Genomic DNA, 13,803 nt, shown 5'->3' on the forward strand with positions numbered 1-13,803 from the left:
GAAGGGAAGCGCTCAGGGCTGGGGCAGAGGATTAGGGTGCGGGGGGATGAGGGGTTCATGATGTGGGGGCGCTCAGGGCTGGGGCAGAGGATTAGGGTGTGGGGGGATGAGGGCTCTGGTTGGGGCTGAGGATTAGGGTGCAGGGTCCTAGTGCCTGCCCTCCGCCAGTACTGGCAAGGCAGGCTTCCCTTACCCTGAGCCTCTCCAACCCCAAACCCTCAGCCCCAGCCAGAGCCCTCATTCCCCCCGCACCCTAATCCTCAGCCCCAGCCCTGAGCACCCCCACATCATGAACCCCTCATCCCCCTGCACCCTAATCCTCAGCCCCAGCCAGAGCCCTCATCCCCCCGCACCCTAATCCTCTGCCCCAGCCCTTAGCGCCCCACATCATGAACCCCTCATCCCCCCGCACCCTAATCCTCTGCCCCAGCCCTGAGCGCCCCCACATCATGAACCCCTCATCCACAGCCCTCACCCCACACTCTAAACCTCTTCCCTAGCCCTGAGCCCCCTCGCATCATGAACCCCTCATCCACAGCCCTCACCCCACAGCCCAACCCTCTTCCCTAGCCCTGAGCCCCCTCCTGCATCATGTACCCCTCACCCTCAGCCCCACAGCCCTCACCCCTGTACTCCCTCCTATCCCCAAACTCCGTCCCAAAGCCTGCACCCCCACCCCCTGCCGCAGCCTGGAGCCTGCATCCAGACCCCCTCCCCCACCCAAACTCCCTCCCAGAGCCTTAGGCAGTAAATCTAAGTGCGTGTTTTGTCCTTTGAGTGAGGTGCATTACTGAGTGTATATATTTATTAAAACTGCGCGCGCTTAGGGGAGGAGGTGGAGAAGAGACAGGGCAGGGGCGGGGCTTCATGGAAGGGGTGGATTGGGGGTGGGGCCAGGGGCAGCAAGGGGGCGTGTCAGTGATGCGGCCCTCGGGCCAATGCACTAGTCCTCATGCGGCCCTCGGGGTCATTTGAGTTTGAGACCCCTGCTCTAAAACGTATGAATTGCTCCCATTCATCTCTGTCAAGGAGTCTGCAATTTGGTGATCGTAGAATTTGACATTCCAATAAGCCACAGAATGCAGTATTTTTGCCATGGAGTTCACCATGTTGCTGCAGCCAGGAGGCCAACATTTTGTTTTGTCTCCCTGCCCAGATGGGACCTGCCTGCAGCTGCCTCCTGCTTTCCACCTTCCCCACAAGGGGAAGCTGACTGGGTTATAGTGTGTATTCCATGGAGCCAGCAGGACAGTGGCAACCATCCTCTCTTCCTTACTCTTTCCTCTATTTTGTGGATCTGTGCTGCAATCTAACTTTCCACTCTGGTGCACTTGGACCAAAGCACATAATAGAATGCTTGTCACCTACCAGGGTATTTCAAAACAGTTGTCGCAGTACCTGACAAATGATTCTTAGAGAGACAAGGTAGGTGAGGTAATATCTTTCATTGGACCGACTTTTGTTGATGAAAGAGACTAGCTTTTGGGGCTACACAGAGTTCTACAAATAGTGAAATCTACCAAGCTTCATGTAATTGGGGAAACGTTGGTTGTGCTTTGTGTCTTGGACGTTATGCTGGGAACTGCTGCCACCAATCAGGTAAAAACAGTTTCCCTCTTCAGTGATGCAGTTAGCTGATGAATTAATGACATCCCTGCAGATTGTTCAGGAATAGCTGTTTAGAAGAGTTCAGAAGATCCAGTTCTTGTCAATTCAACTGGATAAAACTGCAGATGTCATATTGTGCCCAACTTTTAACATTTGGCTGGTTTGCTCGGGAATGGTCCATATATAAGGACTTCCTGTTTGCTGTGTACTGACAGGATGCTCCTCAGGGGAAATTTATTGAAGCTTTTGAACAATTAGTTCTTGCAGCTGGGTTGGATTGGCATCACTGTGTATTGCATTATGAAGCCTGAGCTTTGGCATGAAAACTCAGCAACTTTGTGACTAGAACCCAATCTTGCCTTTTGAACATATTGTTCAGTGCACTGGGAAAGTATAGCGACAAAGCGGATACCAGTGGAACTGAAAAAAGTACTTGATGAGACTTAAAAGTTGTGAATTTTTTTAAAGGTAAGCCCGCCAATCTATGCCTCAGTCTTATTTTGTGTGAAGAAATGGGCACTCGTTATCCACATCTCCTCTTCCACACTGAAGTTTGTTGGCTTTCATGTGACAAAGTTTTGAATCACTTGTTTGAGCTCACAAAAGATACAAGGTTTTCTTAGCTGAACTTGGCTCAAACCTTACTAAATACTTTACTGATCAGCTTTGGCATTTTTAAATGATTCTTTCAGGGGTGGAATATGACATAGGTTCTCAACCTATGAGGTGCAACTCCCTACATGACTAAATGGGATGGGGGGATTCCAGCTAAAAAGAAGTGCAGTCTCAGAACAGTCATGATTTGGAAAAATAAGTACTGATATGGAAAAGCTTAAGAACCACTGTATTAAAGGATTCAGAATTGGGGAAAATAAATGGGATCTCATCTGCTACAAGGCAATTTTATCAGAAAAAGTTCCCATGTTCTTTCATTTTACATGTCAGGATTGCAACCAGATGCCCCTCTCTGGAAAGACAGAATGTGTTGTCTTCTTCTGAAGAATTGTGTCACACACAGTGTATGAATAAAGCTGAATGGAAAATGTTTTGGTTCACTTACAGTTTTGAGAAGTTAAAAAAAAAATATTCTCCTTCGCGTGTCCTTTGCATATTGCCACTTTTGGGATGTTCCAACTGCTTCAGCCTGAACATTAGAGCTATAGCTAGCAGTAGCCATTGGAGTTCCCAAGGGCTTCACTAGCCCCTCCCTTCACTGAATGTTGAGCATTCCAGGGTGGGGGTATAAAAGGGCCTGGCGCTCCAGCTGCCACAGTTCCTTCTAACCATGACCAGCTGAACAGTGTGGAGCTCTGGAATTCTTCCAGATCTGTGATTGTTCGCTAGTTTTAAATGTTAGTTATTACACAGTTAAACACTGCTAGTAGTTAGTTATAATAATAGTATAGTTACCTGCTTGGTATGGAATCAAAGAAAAAAACAGTTTCAAAAGATATCTATGCGGTAGGATGTTGCCATTCCTTAATACTTTACCTCAGGAACATAGAAGATTGGTGAATACCTGCTCACAGAAGGACAGAATGTTGCCAAGCAGCATTGGAGAGCAGCATTTGATTCTTCAGCTAGGGCAGTAGCTTCAGCCATTGCTTTAAGATGGCATTCATGGCTCAGTTCAGTAGACTTATCCCATGAAATGAAGATGAGGATTGAAGATCTGCCTTTTGAAGGGGAAGGTCTGTTTAGCATACAGATGGATGAAATACTAGAAATAATTAAAAATGTGAGATCTACAGCTAGATGTCTAGGTTTCATTCCTGTGAATAAGAGAGAGTCTAGAGCTCTAACATTTAGTTATCAAAGACAGTATTCTTCATCTTCTACATTCGCTCCTTAACAGGAAGAGCTACTGTCATCAGCCTCAATATCAAGCCTCTGAACATTAACAGGAGAGAAATTTTATAAGCCTTGTAGTAAGAAGGGGAAGAATTCTTTTATTTCATCAACTGTGGTTCCTACGAAGTCTCAGATTTTACATAAGTCTATGGAGTTATAAACCATTCTGGTTGGACAATTTGGGGACTGTTTGTCCCAATTTTATCACAAATGGGAGTTGTTAATATCTGACAGTTGGATCCTGGAAGTTATTGCATGCAGCTATACAATTCAGCTCAAGAGTCTCCCCCCACCACAACCCCTTATGTCATCCCTGACCAGGGATCGAGCTCACCTTGGTTTACTAAGAGCAGAGGTTCAATCTTTACTGAAGTTAAGAACAATGGTGGTGATACCACCAGATCAGAGAGGGAGAGGTTTTTATATGTTATTTTTTAATTTTAAAAAAGACTGGGGATCTTCATCCTATTTTGGTTTTAAGAAAATTAATAACTATATAAAGAAATTTCATTTCCACATGTTATCTCTAATTTCTATCATCCCTTCTCTTTCCCTTCAGGATTGGTTTGCAGATCTAGATTTAAAAGAATATATTTCCATATTTCAGTAAGACTTGTCATTGAAACTATCTATGTTTCAGGGTAGGAGAGGAACATTTTCAGTACAAAGTCCTCTTTTTATTTGTTCCAGAGTGTTCACAAAATGCCTATCTGTAGTAGCAGTATATCTAAGAAGGCAGAGGATCTTTGTGTATCTGTAGCTGGATGATTGGTTAATAACAGTGTGGTACAAGAGGACATCCCATTAAATAAAAACAAATGTTTCCTCTTTGCTAGTCTGGGATTACAAATAACTTGGGAGAAGTTGTCTTCAAATCCAACCCAAAGGACCCTCATTGTAGGGACCATACTTGATTCAACCATGGTAAGAGCTCTTCTTGCAGAGGAAAGATTTATAAAAATAAAAGGTCTATCTCAAATTCCTGCAACAGTCAATCCTCCTCTTTCTCTGGTTGATAGGTCTGTTGGCATCAACCACATTAGTGATACCATATTCTCATTTTAGGATAAGGGGTATTCAGCACTGGTTAGCAATAAGTTTTGAACCAGGTTTAGACAACATTCTTCAAAAATTAATAATTCCACAGCAGATGTTAACATCACTAATGTAGCAGTCAAATGATCAGAATGTAATGAAGGCAATACTCCAGCAATACTTACCTCTGATGCATCCACACTGGGATGGGGGACTCACTTAAACAACAAGTTATTAGAGCTCGTTGGTCACCCAACAAAAAGAATTTACATATCAGTGTATTAGAGCTGAGAGTGGTCAGATTGGCTCTAAAGTCATTTCAACAGCAGGTAAAACACAAGGGAGTTCAGTTGGTCACAGACAATATGACGATGTTGTATGATCTGAACAAGCAAGGGGGGTAGGGGCGGGGGGACTCATTCCCTATAGTTATGGAGGAAGGCAAAAGTCTTTGGATGTTCACCCAGCAGCAATCCATTTGTTCAGCATGTCAGATGCATGAGTGATCTTTGAACGACAAAGCAGTAGTGCACCTTTTCAGTTCATGGGGGAATCTGATAATAGATCTGTTGGCATCCAACAACAACAGGAAGTGTCAGAAATTTTGCTCGAGACCAGACAGCAACAGGGACTCAATATCAGATGCTTTTTAAATACACTGGCAACAGGGATTAATGTATACATTTCCCCCATTTCCACTCATCCAGAGAGTGATAAACAAGATAAGACAGGACAAAGCCAATGTAATTTTAGTAGCACCAGTATGGGCCAGGCAACAATGGTATCCAGACTTAATGCACCTGTCAAGAGGACTAATAGAACCTCTGCTGCTAGTACAGGACTTGTTGAAAAAACACTGGATGGTTTGTCATCCAGATCTTCAGTCTCTTCATCTAACAGCATGGGGAATAGGGCTCTAGGGTTGTTAGAAAAACGTTGTTCATTAGATGTGCAAAATGTATTGTCACATTCCAGGGAAGAGTCAACACAAAGATGTTCTAGTCATAAATAGAAAATATTTTGATGCAGATCCATATGCAACACCAATTAGTTTCATTTTACAATGTTTGTTATACCTTAAGAAATGAGCTTTCTCACTATCTTCAGTGAAGATTCATCTCTCAGCCATATCAGCATACCATGTGCCTGTGGAGGGAAAAATCAGTTTTTAGTAATAATATAGTTAAAAGGTTTTTAAAATGCCTCAGTAATTTATACCTTCCAATAAGATATCCTATACCATCTTGGGATTTAAACATAGTGCTCTCACAATTGATAAGACCTCACTCTGAGCCTTTGGGAAGCTGTAATTGATTTTGTCTATTTAGACAGTGACTTTGATAGTCATTTACCTCTGCAAGGCATATAAGGCGATGCCTACACTATAAATTACTTCGGTTTAATTTACATCACACAAGGGTGTGAATAATCCACATTGTTGAGTGACATAAGTTACAGCAACCTACGCGGCAGTGTGGTCTGTGCTGTGTGGGAGAGCTTCTCCTGCCGACATAGCTACCACCCGTCATGGAAGCAGGCGTTATTAAGCCAACGGGAGAGCTCTCTCCCATTGACTTAGAGCATCTTCACCAGAAGCACTACAGGGGCACAGCTCCATCTATACAGCTGTGCTGCTGTAGTGTAGACATAGCCAAAGTGAATTACGTGCATTAATGGCTGATCAGCCATTTAGTTTTTCACACAGTTCTTGTACAAACCCAATGTTTTTACGTAAAAGGATCTCATATTTTCATATAAACCAGTCTATAAAATTTTGCCAGTGTACTTTCCCAAACTTCATATTGAAGAGGGGAAGGCTAAACTACATACTCTGGATGTTAGAAGCCTTTAGGTTTTTATTTAGACAGGACTGATTAAGCAATTTAGATAGTCCCCCAAGTTGTTTATTGCTTATGAAAAAAAGAACAAGGTGAAAGTCGTACTGCATGCAGTCTTTATTCAGTTCAGTGGTCAGAGCATTCCATAAGTGTGAATATACAGAGCTCATCATGAAGAAACCTTAGTTATAGGTAAGTAACCTTCATTAATGGGTCGAATGAATTGTTTCATTTTTGACCATTTTAAAATGTCTTTGAATGTTTTTTTAAATAAAATTAAAAGAAATTTTGAAAGGAAAAGTAATTTCAAATTGAAAAATCAAAACATTTCATATAAAAATGTCAAAATAAAATGTTTAGAATTTTTCTGAATTTTGTTTGTTTTTCCCAAAATGAACAATTTAGCAAAACTGACCAAAAAAACCATGAAACATTTAGGTGTTGCCATATCTGCATTTTTGGCAAAAAACTGTTTCAGCCAAAAAATGTCACCCAACTCTATGTATGAGCCCTAAAAATAGCTGGATGCAATTCCAAGAGGATTATGGATTATCATTGGAAAGCATAAGATGCCATACCAGAACACTGGGCACAGGGATCCAAAAACATCAACCCACCCTTCTACCACTTGCTGGTTCATACTGGAGCCATAAAACAAGCCAGAAGGTCTGCAATTATACATAGCTTGTTAAGAGGCATAACAAGCTTGTGACTTTAAAACTTTCTCTTAAATAAAGCAGTGATTCAGTAGCATGGGGCCTTACTAGCTAACAAAAGGAATGACATACCACCTTTAGCCATCAGTAATCTCCAACCCTTATGACCATCTCCTGCCACGCTTTCTACATGCCTACATATAAACTAGATCTGATTCCAATTCAATAACACATTGATGTCTCTATACCCATATAGGGGCTCAAACCATGTTTTTGCACATGCATGTTCATATAGAATCTTTCCATAGTATATAGTAGAGCTTTTTAATAACATTTCCTAAGTAGAGTATCACAACACACCGTACAGCAAGAAACTGTCTCTATACTTTAAAAATAGGCAAGAAACAAAGTTATCAAGGAGGGTTGACTTGGGAGACATGACAGCACTTTCTCTAGATTCTGACTGAAGAAACAAAGGATACAGAGAAGATGGCTAGTGTGGAAGAGTGAAGTGAGGGGTTTTTCTCCAGAAAATTGTGTGAGAGAAAGGGTTGGGAGATAAAGGTAATACCATCATTTTTAAATGAGACAGAAATGTAGTGGAAAAATGCAAAACAAAAAGACAGAGAGGTTAGAAATCTGGGCAGGAAATAACAAAATGAGATTGAATTGGGAAAAATACAAAGTAATATATATGGGGGAGAATAAACCAAGATACAGATATTCAGCAGGTTGCAGAAATCTGGAAATTAACTCTGAATTGCAATGCAGCATGCCACCCCCGACCCCACCAAAAAAAGTCTGTTAAGTGTTGGACTGTGCATATGCCAGGCATCAATCATGTCACAGCGCAAGGAAGTGATAGTTCTTCTTTGAGAGATATCCCTGTGGGTGCTCCACTCCAGGCGATGGTGCATCCCTGCACCTTTGCTCGGAGAGTTTTAGTAGCAGTGCCTGTACAGGTCGCACATGCACGGTGCCTGCCTCGTGTGCCATTGGCACTTCATCTAGCACGTGTGACCCAGACCCCTCAGTTCCTTCTCAACCATCCCTGGCCTGAGACAGAGCTCAGCAGTCCCATTAAAAACCTTCATTTCTACTGTTAGATAAATTAGTGGGTTAGGATAGTTTAGATAGGTTAAGTTTCAGTTCTTAGACTTTTACATCCCTTTCAAAAACAATTTTTTTATTTCTTGCTCCTTTAGTACAGCTGGTATTAAGTTAGAGAAATGCCTGGTTCACCAGAATTTAAAAGATGCACGTGCAGAGAGGCAATGCCTGTGTCAGTGGGCACACTCAATGTGTTCGTTGCCTAGGGGAAGCTCACATTCCTCAGAAATGTGCCCATTGTAACAAACTGGGTGAGGGCACGCAGAGATAGAGACCTGAGGCTGAAACTCATTTTGCTGGAAAAGTCATTAAGACCAGCCTCCGACCCAGGGCAGGAAACCTCTTCCCGGACAGTCTTTTCACCACCACCGTCTCCAAATACCAAAAAATCCACACAAAAAATCCTCTTCGCCTCAGAGAAAACAGACCAGCAGAAAACAGTCCCCGACCAAATTGCTCTCATCTGTGCTAGCAGCACCGCCGCTCAACACTTATGACACACTGGGCATGTCTGGCACCGCCTGTGCGTCGGCTGCCGCCGGAACCTAGTGCTCCAGTGTGGAGTCTAAGGGCTCTAAGCAGGGGTGAAAGTAACTTAAAGGACTTACCGGTACGCCGGAGTCCTGAGCAGGGCGTGGCCTCAACCGGAAGAGGTGGGGCCTTTCAAGATTAAAAGGCCCTGGGGCTCCCACTGTGGCTGGGAGCACCAGGGCCTTTAAATCACCCCGGAGCTACCAGCTGCAGAGGTGGCTGGGAGCCCCAGTGCTTGGGGAGAATTAAAGGGCCCGGGGATCCGGCCACCGCAGATCTCTGGGCCCTTTAAATCACCGTGGGAGCCCTGCCGCCACTACCTTGGGGCGGCAGGGCTCGGGCTGGGGTAGCGGCAGCAGGGCTCTGGAGGCAATTTAAAGGGCCGGGGGTTCCAGCCGCTGTGGGGAGCCCCAGGCCCTTTAAATCACCTCCAGAGCCCTGCCACCCTGGGCCCTTTAAATTACCGCCGGAGAAGCCAGTCCAGTCCTGACACTGTACCATACCATACCAGCTTACTTTCACCTCTGGCTCTTAGCCACCCATCTCCACCACAGCACCGACAGCACTAAAGGAGTCTGCACTGACAACCGCCCCGATTACAATGCCACAGCCCAATACTGGTAGTGCAACAACACCAACACAGACTGCACCGGCTCTGCACACTGCACTTCCAATACAATTGGCACCTCACTCTTCGGAACCGAAGCTCTTGGTGCTGCACCACTTTCTGCATTAGAAGGATCTTTTCTCCTTGACTCAGTGGCTGCAAAAGCATCACTTCCAGGAGACAGATTCAACATGATAAAGACATTCATATCTATAGTGAGGACAAGCCCACAGATTACAGCCCACACATGACTCCAACTTCTGAGCCACATGGCAGCATGCATGTTTGTGGTGAAACACGCATGGTTACATATGCACTGCCCACAAGGATGGCTAGGAACCATATACAGACCAAACAAACACGTATTAAACAGACGATTATCAATGCTTCCCAAAGTCAAGGAATCACTAGCCTGCTGGACTCAACCACACAACGTGTTCTCGGGGATCCCATTTACACAGGATCCTCCATCACAGATGATAACATGGATGCCTCCCCCATAGGGTGGGGAGTACACCTGCAACATCACACAATTCAGGGGTTATGGTCCGCAGCCAAGACAAGGCTACTCATAAATCTGCTTGAATTCCATGCTGTCCACAATGCCTGCCTCCACTTCCTACAGTTCATAAGGAATCAGAACAGAAAAGTAATGACCGACAACACTGCTTGCATGTTCTACGTAAACAGGCAAGGGGGAGCCCGATCACACTCATTATGCACCAATAAAAAATGTAATTTTGTACTGGTGCTCAACAGAAGTCATGGATTCTCTTTCCTTAAGTGTATAACTTTCCCTTTCTGCCCTGTTCTACTGAGATAAAAGAAATTTCTTTACCAGAGGAAAGATGCTACCATGTGTCATTTCTATAGGGGAGAAAATGTTGGCCGGGGGGGGGGGGAGGGAGAGAGAGAGAGAGAGATCTACTGTCTTCTGCCTGTGTAGGAGACTGTAAGGAATCTGTTGCCACTTGTCGTTTCCTTCCTTCCCATTCAGGGTGGAGCTTTTCAAAATGTTGCCATTAGAACAGAAATACTGTACTCTACTCCTCTAGGGTGATGAAACAGGGTTTTGTCTAAAAATGCCAATTTGTTGAGCCTGAAATGTTTTGCACAAACATATCAGGTTCAATGAACATTCAATGAACCTTCCTGCTTTCCTGCCAGCTCACCTGGTGGGCTGCTGGGGACCCCAGGGTTCTAGGGTCTGTGACTCCAAGGTAGACCCACCTCATGGGCTGTCCCAGTGCCAGGAAGCTCAGGGCATCTAGGATCAGCAGCTCCAATGTGTGGACAGACTGGGACCCTGGCTTTTCAGGTTCCACGGTTCTGGGGCAGTTGTGCCACACAGATTGCCTCTGAGTTGGGAACCTTTGGGCTTTTAGGGTCCCCGGCTCAGCGATAGCCCTTCTACACGGAGGGCTTCTAGACTCCTGGGCTGCATGACACCAGGGGCCTGGTGAGTCAGCTACTCCAAGAGTCAGGCAGCCCAGGGAGCCAGCTGGCCAAGGAATAATCCATATGGAGGGGCTGCCTAGAGTTGTGGCCCCTCAAAGCCCTGGCAGCTGCTATCTGAAATTGACATGATTGTTGTCAGTTTCATTGCTGCTATTCAGTAATGGGCAGCAGTGAAACTGGCAAGTATGTTAATTTCAGAGTCCCAGGAAGCACATTTCATTTTGGAAACACCACATATTGGTGTTTCTGAAATCCCCTGTTTTAAAAATTTCCAGTTTGCAATAATTAATTTTTCTGCATTCGAATGAACCCAGATTTTGAAACACTAAAATTTCCTGTGAACCAGAAATTCTGTGTTTAGGCCAGCTCTAGCTGCCTCTAAGTGGATCTGTGTTGAAACAAGTTTACTTCTGAGAGGAGACGGTGACATGATTCCTCAAATCCAGGGATATCAAGGTGGTGGGAGAGTTGCTTCCTCATTGCATTATTGAGTTAGGCTTCATTCCCTGGAGTCTCTTCAGCGCCCAGAAATGGCTAAGAAGTAGCTAAAGATTAGATTTATAATGGAAAGCAAGCTTCAGTCTTAAATATCAAAAGTCTTCTTACTCTTGTTCGCTACTGCTAGTGGGGATAGCCAAAGCATGACTATCATATGGTCATAAGAAGATAGTTGGTCAGCTCTAACAAATTATTTCAAATGTAGGGAAAATTACCTTTGTAGTAACATACTGTAGGCCCTTCAATTGCTAATGGTCTAGGAGGAAGTTTACATCTTAACTTTCATAAAGTTTGAATCCCCAAATGTATGATGAAATCATTATCACAATATTGATGTCTGAAGGGAGCAGGAGGTCTCTTACCTTGAATCCACTATGAAGAACAGCCATTTTGCTAGTTTTCTATTTCTTATTGTTTGACCTTAATATATGACAGGACTTTGCCCTTTACCTGCCTCCAGATGTCTCTTTTCTAGTACCTTCACAAACATTCATACAGATGTTTACCTGCCAACCCAAGCTGCATTTCATGCAAATATTTATCAACTGCTGTTTGGGTAAAAGAAGCAAAGGGAGCTAGCCCATTTGGGCCTGCTTATGTTCTCCATAAATTCTAAGGCATGAGTTGTCCAGGTATCTGTCTTGTTTTTACAACACAGATATTGCTAAGCTGTTCTTTTCTGTTCACTGGGAACTTGGAATTTATATACATAATTTCACCATTTGTGCTCTGATTAATCTTTTTAACAGGTTAAAAACAAACCTTTTTCCCAAATCTGCCTGTGACTCAGCTGTGGACTCTGATACCATGCCAGAGTGCCTCCCAGATTTTGAAAGATAAAACCATGGCTTTGCTTCCATTACCTAAACCAGAACACCAAAATTCTGCCAACTGCTTACATAAATGTTGGTTTAAAAAAAATCAATATCCCATAAAAAACACATACGTATTCATTGTTTAAAACTTGGAAGACTGCAGAGGTTTACTTGCTCTGTGGAAGTAATAAGTAATGTACCTTAATGTTTTGGGAAGATTTTTAAATCTATTTTGTGTCCCCCTTCAAGCCTCTTCTATATCCCACTAAGATGCAGGTTAGGTTTCAGTGAGTTCTGCTTGACTGGAGTAAGAAGAGTCTAGAGGTTGAGAAATGTGGGGAAATCTGGACTCAGACCAGTTTCTCTTTGTCCATCTGTTCTGTCTTTCTCCTCATCATTTCCAGATGTTTAAAAATACTTCTTCAAAATTTTGATATAACTGTTCATTTCCTCTTCTCCACCCTTCCCAACCATCAAACCCTGCTTGTCCTTCCTATTGTCAGCCTGCTGCCTTTTGTGATACTATGGGGATTTTATAAATCCTTTGACTTCCCTGATCCCTCTCAAGTCCTCCGGCTGCAAGTAAATCAGTCTAGGTTTTCTGCCCCTATCCTTTTGTTCCTTCATCCCTACTTTTTCCTCTGCTTCTGTCAGTGCTGCATGATTTGTGTCATTGCTTCACATAGGCTTACTGACCTCAGACTGAGAGGATAAAACAGCAGAGGCAAGACTGAATGATTGGTTTGATTTTTCATCCCATGTTCCAAGGACCTCCTTTTTATGTGGGTGGCTCTACAAGAGAGGTGGACTGTATAACCCGAGCTTGCTCCAGGATTATGTTATGTCCTTCAACCCTATGAGTGGGCTTCTAATTGATTAGAAAGGGTAATATACTGCAGGTTGCAGGAGGAGCAGCAGATTGGGAGTAGATGTGCAAGATGGAACACTGGCTGATTTGCAGACACTTTAGAGCAAGCTGATGTGACCAAACTGACACCTGTCCCCACTTTTTTCATGTCAAAAATTTTATAAAGAGAAAGATCTTCTTGGTAAAAAAAAGTCAACACAAGCACAGTACAGAACTTGCTTTTTTTTTTAAATCTTGCCACTTGGCATCATTACCTGAATGTTATGAAGGTTAGATATGAAAAAATAACCCTAGTAGGAAAAAAAAGTTGATACATAATAATGATCTGTGTTCATATACTGCATGAGGGGGACATGCAGATGGACAGGAATCCTCTGTCTGCATACTGCATATGAGGGATGGTGCATGGACAGGAATTTTTTCTCTGTCTGTGGACCAGACACAAGGACAGTGTGGATGGATAGGAATTTTCTGTCTGTGGACCACACGCAGGGATGGTGTGGACAGACAGGAATTTTATGTCTGTGTGTTTGTATGTTGCATATGGGGCAGTGCTGTTTTTAGCTGCTGCCAGACCTCGCAAGTTGCTGTACAAAGAAAATTTCTAACATTAATTTAGTTTAGTGTAGCAAAACTTCTCCTGCTGCTTAGGAAGACAGTTTATTGTACTTCTCCCTCCAGTAATTATCATAAAGGCTGAAAGTGAGGCAGAGAGAGAGAAGGCTGAAATTATACATTTTTTTTTGCACCCAATTTTGAAAATCTGTCAGAACTAAATCACAAGCACAAAGTTTTTAAATAATGTTGCTATCAATGCTGTTTATATCTTACAGCACAGACACACATTTATACACACACAGCTGGGCTCTGGGCTATTGCAGACAGCCTATGTTGAGATGACATTGAGCAGTTCACATCACTTTAGAAT

General features: G+C 43.4%; 1 protein-coding gene across 5 annotated transcripts in view; it reads left to right on the plus strand.

Annotated features, from left to right (window-relative positions):
- The window catches only part of ERC1 (ELKS/RAB6-interacting/CAST family member 1), a 578,436-nt gene that overhangs the window by 486,617 nt on the left and 78,016 nt on the right, over positions 1–13,803 (plus strand). The window lies entirely within an intron of this gene.

This window comes from Mauremys mutica, chromosome 1 (assembly GCF_020497125.1).
Source record: "Mauremys mutica isolate MM-2020 ecotype Southern chromosome 1, ASM2049712v1, whole genome shotgun sequence".
NCBI lineage: Eukaryota > Metazoa > Chordata > Testudines > Geoemydidae > Mauremys > Mauremys mutica.